We start from the raw sequence: 8,535 nt of genomic DNA on the forward strand, positions 1-8,535 counted from the left end.
ATCTTAAAAGCATGAAGTTTTACCAGTTCATACTTACCCTCCAAAAATCTAAAATTGAGCTTTAGCTTCTTATCCTATAGTTCTCTCTTTTTCTTCTCTAGTACATCTTTCTAGCTAGGGATTGCTGGGTTCAATTGATCTCTTACTAGGGCCCCGATCGCATTACAGAATTATCCTCTGAATTCCTTAGGCTCAAGGATCTCCCCTGCTGGCCCAACCTCCGCTATCATATAGCATGTCTCATCTAGATATTTGTTGGCTTTTCTGTCCCCCCGTTTCCTCTTCAGCTTGGGAACCAAGTTCGTGGTCGTGTCTTGAGGTTGTGGAGCAGATACATCAATGTTCGTCTCTGTGGTTGTTGCCTCCGCTCTCCTTTCCTCTACTCTGTCTTGTCCGGCGAGATGTCACGGACATCGATGTCGTCTATGACGAGTTTCAGGAGGGGCCAATATGTATGGGAGGTCAAAGTATTAGTAATTATAACATAGTCAAAGCTTTAGCAAAATTTAGAAGCTAAGCCTTTATCCCTAGCTCCTCGTTCGGGTCAAAATCCTTGTCCAGCTCCTCCTCCGTTGGCCTTCGTCTAGCTTCACATGAGAAAGGATCCTCGTGACTTTCATATCCCTCTTCTTCATCCTCATTGTCTTCATCATCATCACCATCATCCTCTCCTGCTGTTCCCTCTTCTCCCCCTTCCTCTACGCGCCTCTCAGCAGCCTCCTCTTCAAACTCCTTCGGAGTAAGCATCACTACTATATCCTTTTGTAACTCATCATCGAACTGCTGCTGAATAAGCTGGTCCTCTAGTTTTTCCTCTTCAAAGGTTGGCTCATGCTTAGGGCATTGGGTTGCACTATCTGCTGTCTGTGATTTTTTGTGTTTTGTTCCAATAGATGCAAGAAAGTATGCTTTAGATACGCAAGAAGGCCTAAGAAATCAAAGGCACATTATCCATTTGAGACTAGTTTCCTCCAGAAGCATATGGACTAGGAGTCTGATAAAACAACAATAGATAAAAAAATAAGTAGTAGAAGTAGTAGAGGCCTCAGAAACATGTCAATCATTATTTGATCAAGAACTTGGAGCATAAAGGCATCATAAACACAGTGAGCATATATAAAAACAGTGAGCATATAAAAAAATACAGTAGGGGTAGCTGGTAATGATGCCAAGTTCCTCACAAGTTTATGATCATCAACTCATATTCCAGATAGTTTCTAGAGTTGGACAATTTCATCAGTTTCAAAAGAGAAAGGAGAGGAGAGGAGAGGAGAGGTGAGTTGGCCAAAAAACAGCTACTGCTTCCCAACCATAGAGAGGAAAAGATGGCCAAAAAAAGCAGTTGTTGGTTCCCAAAAAGAAATAGCAGCTGCTACCAAACATAGAGGAGTAGGAGAAGTAGAAATAGTAGTAGAGGAGAGGAGAGGAGACCAAACAAAAATAGTGAGCATATATAAAAACACAGTGAGCATATATAAACAATGAGCAGGAGTAGTATTAATAGTAGGACAATAGTAGTAGCAGTAGGGTAGAGAGAAGAGAGTAGTAGGGCAGTAGTAGTAGTTGGGTAGCAGTAGTATTAGTAGTAGGGTAGTAGCAGTAGGAGGAGTAGGAGAAGGAGAAGTAGAAGTAGAAGAAGGAGTAGTAGGAGAGGAGAGGAGCGGAGAGGAGAGTTGTAGTACAAGTAGTAGAAGTAGGAGTAGTAGGAGAGAAGAGGAGAGTAGTAGTAGAAGTAGTAGAAGTAGGAGTAGTAGGAGAGGAGAGGAGAGAAGAGTAGTAGAAGTAGGAGTAGTGGGCATATATAAAAATAGTGAGCATATATAAAGATAGTGGGTATATATAAAAACAATGAGCATATATAAAGACAGTGGGCATATATAAAAACAGTGAGCATATATAATCACAGTGAGCATATATAAAGACAGTGGGCATATATAAAAATAGTGAGCATATATAAAGACAATTGGCATATATAAAAACGGTGAGCATATATAACACAGTAAAAGTGTTCATGGGCTTTTTGTAAGGCTTAAGAACTTGTCCACAACTTTCTTATTATCATCAAATGGTGATGCAAAAACTAGCAAGGTCATATAGCACGAAGATGTGGCATCAAACTTCAAACAGCTATAACTAGAGTTCTAGATTACCAAAAGTAGTGATCCTTAATATTTTAGAAAGCTCATGAAAAGCACTACAACTTTTCAATTGTTACCAACAAGTGATTCAAAGATTAACTAAGTTAAAAAGCATCATCAATCAGATCTATATAGAAAGTAAAACAGAAACAGACTGGGAACTTGCAAAATCTATAACTCTAAAATTAGAAGGCCTAAAATTATGAAATTCTAGGACAAGCAATACATGGAAGTTATCTACAACTTTTGTATACAATATATTCACAGAAAATATGATTAGCATGATGAAAAAACCACTTAACAGGAACAACTCATGCAGCCATTTCAGCATTCAATTGCAATCAAGTGCTTCACTTATTCTACTAACAAGACTATGCATGAGTAGTTAATTACAAGGATGATAAACCACTATTACTTAGCTACTTATGATTAGAGTAAGCAAAGGAACATTACATGACTTAAGTACAGTGAGCATAAATAAACACAGTGGGCATATATAATCACAGTGAGCATATATCATCACAAGGAGCATATACAAAAACAGTGAGCATATATAATTACAGTGCACATATATAATCATAGGAAGCATATACAAAAACAGTGAGCATATATATAATCACAGTGAGTATCCAATGGCTATCACCTCAATTTCATAAGACTCAATTTCACTCTTAATCACAAAGCTTAATTCCACATTCACTTCGGCAAGCACGACATGAACTCAGTGGAGTAGGAATGGAGGAGAAGGAGTTGGGGGCATACCTGCAGAAAACCTGGCCAAGCAAGTGGTGGTGGGCACGGGGCAGGGTAGCACGCGCGGACGCCGAACACACGGCCACCGGGGCAGTCTTGCCGGGGGAGGGGCGCGAATGCCGGAGCCACAAGGGATGGTGGTGGTCCCACCGGGGCTCGAGGTCAGAGATAGGGAGGTCGAGGCCCAGATCTTGTAGTTGGGGATGACGGCCGTAGCGGGGGAGGTCGAGGTTGGAGATGGGGCGACGGCGGAGAAGAACGGCGGTGGTCGTCGAGGTCGCCGGTGGAAGCCCTAGCCGCCGTGTGCACGGGGAACCCTGACCCACGCGCAAGGCACGAAGGCGGACCGGGGGAGGTAGGGCACGGAGGCAGCGGAGGTAGGGCACGGAGGCGGTGGCGGCGGCAGCGCGGAATTTTGGCAGCCTGCCGGTGTCAAAAAGAGAGTGAGCGCCCAAGTCTTAGCCAAATCAAAGCCCCCCGCGCCCTCCTGCTTATATACCGAAGAGCAGCCGTCCCATACAAATGGATTTGTAGGGGCAGTTCCTCATCAAGATGCCCTTACAAATATTTTTCATATTTTTTAATTAATAATTCTGTATTCTATATATAAATTTATATGATCATTTTATAATTATTCTATATATGTATAAATATATATATATATATATTAACAATTTGTTGATATATATAATTCCATATTTTCTTCTTTACAAAAAATTAAAAACATATTTTAAAAATTAAAAATTTGAAATTTGAAACTTCGAATAGAATTTTAGGACACTAAATGACCTCAAATAAAAATATTGTAAACATCAAAGTTGTATAACTCATCAATATGTACAACTTTTATTTTGATCATCTTTTCATATGATTTTGTTTGAATGATTCAAAATTTGAATTTCTAAAATAACAACTTAAAACAACATTTTGGAAGAGTATATGATTTCAAATGTAAAAGTCATGAATATGAAAGTTGTTGAATTCATCGAGATTTACAATTTTTATTTTGGTCATTTCTTTCAGTTGACAAAATATTAGCAAACATTGTTCACAAATTGATATATCTCTCGTCTAGTTTCATAAATTATGTATGAGATTCATGAATTTGTGACCAATATTTGCTAACACTTTATCAAATGAAGAAATGACCAAAATAAAAGTTGTACATCTTGATGAATTCTATAACTTTTATATTGATGACTTTTCAGCTGAGATCATTTAGTGTTTCAAAATCTAGTTTGAAGCTATAGTTATTTCAAATTCAAAATTTGAATTATTTAAAATTTGTCACATGAAAAGATAACCAATATAATTTTGGCAGAGCATGATTTTAGAAAAATTTAGGAGAAAAAACATAGCATTTAGAGTTAGTACGAGGGAGAAAAACTAGTTACAAATTTTAGTCACAGATCTTTCTCTCTTGTAATAACTCCAAATGTGATGATTTTTTCCTAAATTTTTCTAAAATCATGCTCTATCAAATTATTGTGGTCATCTTCTCATGTAACTTTGTTTGAAAAAAATCAAATTTTAAATTTCAAAAATATAAAAACATGGAACAACATATTGAAGGAGGATATGGTTTCAAATGAAAAAATTGAACATAAAAGTTGTAGGACTCATCAATCTCTACAACTTTTGTTTTTGTCATATTTTCATGTGACTAAATTTAAACAATTCAAATTTTGAATTTCAATAAATGATACATTCAAACAAAATTTTGAGACACCAAATGATTTGAACTCAAAATGGTTCATACGAGAGATATGTAAGTTTTGTGAATAATGTTATTATCACTTTATCGGATGAAGAAATGATCAAAATAAAAGTTATAGGTCTTGATGAGTTCTACAACTTTTATGTTCATGACTTTTTGAGTTCAAATCATTTGGTGTCTCAAAATTTTATTTGAATGTATCATTTTCTTGATGAGTTTTACAACTTTGATGTTTACAACATTTTTATTTTAGGTCATTTTTCTGTCTTAAAATTCAATTCAAAGTTCACAAATTTTAAATATATTTTTTATTTAAAAAAAAGAATATGTATCATTATATAATATATATATATATATAATAGCAAGTTGTTTTTTTATGTGTACGGGCAAATATAACAAATTGTTTTAAATACATTTATACATACATTTATAAAAAATATGCAGAACTAATATTTTAAAAAAAAATACGAAAATATTTATAGGAGCGGCTGGTGAGTGAGCTGGCTCTACAAATCGAATTTGTAGGGGCGGCTGGTGATTGAGCCGCCCTTACAAATTGAGCCATTTGTAGGGGCGGCTCGTTTCATCAGCCGCCCCTAGTGTGCTATTTGTAGAGATGGCTGGTCTCGTGAGTCTCGAACATGCCCACTGTAAGGGCGGCTCCATCACCAGTCGTCCCTATAAAAAAAATATCCCATTGCTACAAACCTTTTTTGTATTAGTGATTTTAACTCCTAATAAGAAAGTGCAAGGAGATGAACGTCGTCATGAGCACGACACAGCCTGCATTGTACCTGAAGCTGCCGGTGTCGAGCATGTTGTGGGAGGGACTGCGTCTATATACACGAAAGTGAGTGCTAGGAACGGAGGAGAGCATGGAAGAAGGCTCGCACCATCCGATCCGATCACAGTATGCATGAGAGGGCGCGAATTGAATGTTTTTTTTTACATTTTAATCATTATTTTAATAAATAATAATAACCTGACTCGCCTGCTCACTTTGGCTCAGTCTGTGTCCAGATGCAGATGGTGAGAAATGAGATGGAGGGGTCGGAGGTGGGGAAAAAATTGGGTGCAGCCTCCTGCACCGGCGCCTCCGTGCATGTCTACTCGGATGGTTGCCACGTGTCCTAAAAAATTTATCACATAATTAGGAAGTGGAGTTTTCAGTTACATATTTTTAGAGTATCCTAAGAAATATTTACTTGTCTATTTTTAGAGTACCGTCTGGTCATATGATAGATTTTTTGACACGTGACATCCATTTGAGTGGGCGTGCACTGATGCGTTGGTGCAAGGAGGCTGCACCTAATTTTTTCCCCGGAGTGGAGGACGCCTCCCTGTCGGCGACGGTGGCACATGCGTTGACTCTTCGGCCGGCACGCTCTGCCTCCCTCAACTCTGCTGGACCCGGCCACTGCTCATGCTCCAGCAGATGGTCGGCAGCCCAACTCCATCACCGTCGCCTGTTACTGAAGAATACTCAGCTGCGACTCAGCCCAAGAGGAACGGAAGGCCCAATCCGTCCGTGCTCGGCCCGGAGTGGTGTGCGTGTGCGACTCAGCCCAAGAGGAACGGAAGGCCCAATCCGTCCGTGCTCGGCCCGGAGTGGTGTGCGTGAGTGATATTTACGTACTGTGATAGAGAAGAGAGACAACAAGAAATTTGTAAACTTTAAACTCTATCAAGCACTCATCTGAGATTCTCCCCCAGCTGTTCTTCCCTTCTTCCCCAAGTTGCTGCTCCTCCCCTGACTCCTTGCTAACATTTGGTATCAGACTACCCGGTCCTGGATCCCGATCTCCCTCGCGAGCACTTCACCCGCCTCCAACGCGCTCGGGGCGCCATGGACCCGAACCTCAAGCTCGTGCTCGATGAAATCAACCGCCGATTTGATGGCCAAGACCAGAAGTGGGAGATACGCTTCTCCAATCTCGAGCGGACTCACTTTGCTCGGGAGCAGGCCGTCCATCTGCGCATCACCGCCCTCGAAACGGCTACCTCGGCTCTCGAATCGAGCCGTGCAGCGCTCGCCGAGGCGGACGTCACCACCTGCCTCGCCAACAGCGAGCCGTCACCAAGCTGTTGGGACTCCGCTATCGGATAGTGTATCGCCGTGGTGTGGAGAACAGCGTGGCAGATGCCTTGTCCCGCCGTCATCACTCGGAGGAATTGATGGCACCATGGCGGTCTCTGCCCCTACCCACTCCTGCTTCTCCTACCTGATAGATTGGTACCCAACGGATCCAGAGGCATCTAAACTCCTGGAACAACTCGCTCTGGACCCAGCTTCTCGTCCACCGTTTTCTCTTCACCAGGGGCTCATTCGGTTCAAGAACAGGCTTTGGTTGGGTTCTCACCGTGCCTTGCAGGCGGCGGTCATATGGTTGCTCTTCATGATAGTCTCATTAGGTGACATTCAGGGGCTCCGGCTACTTATCAAAAGCTTAAGCAGCTGTTTTATTGGCCCTTCCATGAAGTCGGATATTCTCAAGCACGTTCAGGCCTGCTCCACCTGTATTCAAGCCAAGCCAGACCGCTCTAGCTATCCAGGTATTCTGCAGCCTATTCCAGTGCCTACTGCAACGTGGGATGTTGTCTCTATGGACTTCATTGAGGGCTTGCCGCAGTCTGGTTCCTCAAATGCAATCTTGGTGGTCGTTGATAAGTACTCCAAGTACGCTCACTTCGTGCCTCGTCGGCATCCCTTCCAGGCAGCTAGAGTGGCCAAGCTTTTCATGGACAACATATACAAGCTCCATGGTCTGCCGTCCGCAATCATTTCGGATCGCGACCGGATATTCACAAGTAAGTCTTGGCAAACCTTGTTCAAGTTGGCTGGTACTTCCCTGCATATGAGTTCTGCGTATCACCCGCAAAACGATGGACAAACCGAGCGAGTACATCAATGCGTGGAAACCTATCTCTGCTTTTTTTTATCATGCATGCCCCACTAGCTGGATTCACTGGCTCTCCTTGGCGGAGTACTGGTAAAACACAAGCAGCCACTCAGCGCTTGGGCGGTCACCATTTGAAGTCCTCTACGGCTTCCCTCCACGGCACTTGGGCGTGTCTTCATCAGCTGCCGCCCTGCCTGAGATTTCTCGATGGTTGGAGGAACGCGAGCTTATGCATCAGTTGGTGCGCCAACATCTGCTCCGCGCCCAAACTCGCATGAAGTGCCAAGCTGATAAGCGCCGTTCGGAGCGTTCATTCTCTATCAGCGATATGGTCTTCGTCAAGCTTCAACCTTATGTCCAGTCCTCGGTGGCTCGCCGCGCCCACCGAAAACCAGGGTTTACAATTTCGGCGAAATATCGCCGAAATTTCCGAAATATCGCCTTTTTCGCTGAGGTCCGAAATTTTTTTTGTATCGTTCAAAATTTTTCGGTTAAATTCATCTTTCACTCTAAAATTACACCAAACCACACTAAAATGACCCTCCATATCATCTAGTCTTATCAAAGCCCTAAATTTCTTCAAATTTATTTAATTTTCTCACTCACACATTGGACGGCACTAGTATATGCAGCTCGCCCACCGTCAGCACACTGTATTACCGCGGCTCTACTTCTGTGATATATTATGTTATTTCGTCAATGTTATATAAATTTATGATGGATGATGGATTATAGAGTTTTTTCTAGTGAAATGATGCTAAATTTGTTTAAAACTCAATTTAAATTTATTTAAATTTGAACCGATATTTCTGAAATTTCCGAAATTTCGTATTTATCGCTGGGGACCGAAATTTTTTTCTTACCGGTATTGTAACCCCTGCCAAAAACTGGCATTTCGCTTCTTCGGCCCCTACTGAGTGCTGCGCGGATTGGCTCTGTGGCCTACCGGCTGGAACTTCCACCCTCCGCGGCTGTTCATCCTGTGTTCCATGTGTCGCAGCTAATAAAGGCTTCGGCGGGCGATCAG

This window comes from Miscanthus floridulus, chromosome 8, assembly GCF_019320115.1.
Source record: "Miscanthus floridulus cultivar M001 chromosome 8, ASM1932011v1, whole genome shotgun sequence".
NCBI lineage: Eukaryota > Viridiplantae > Streptophyta > Magnoliopsida > Poales > Poaceae > Miscanthus > Miscanthus floridulus.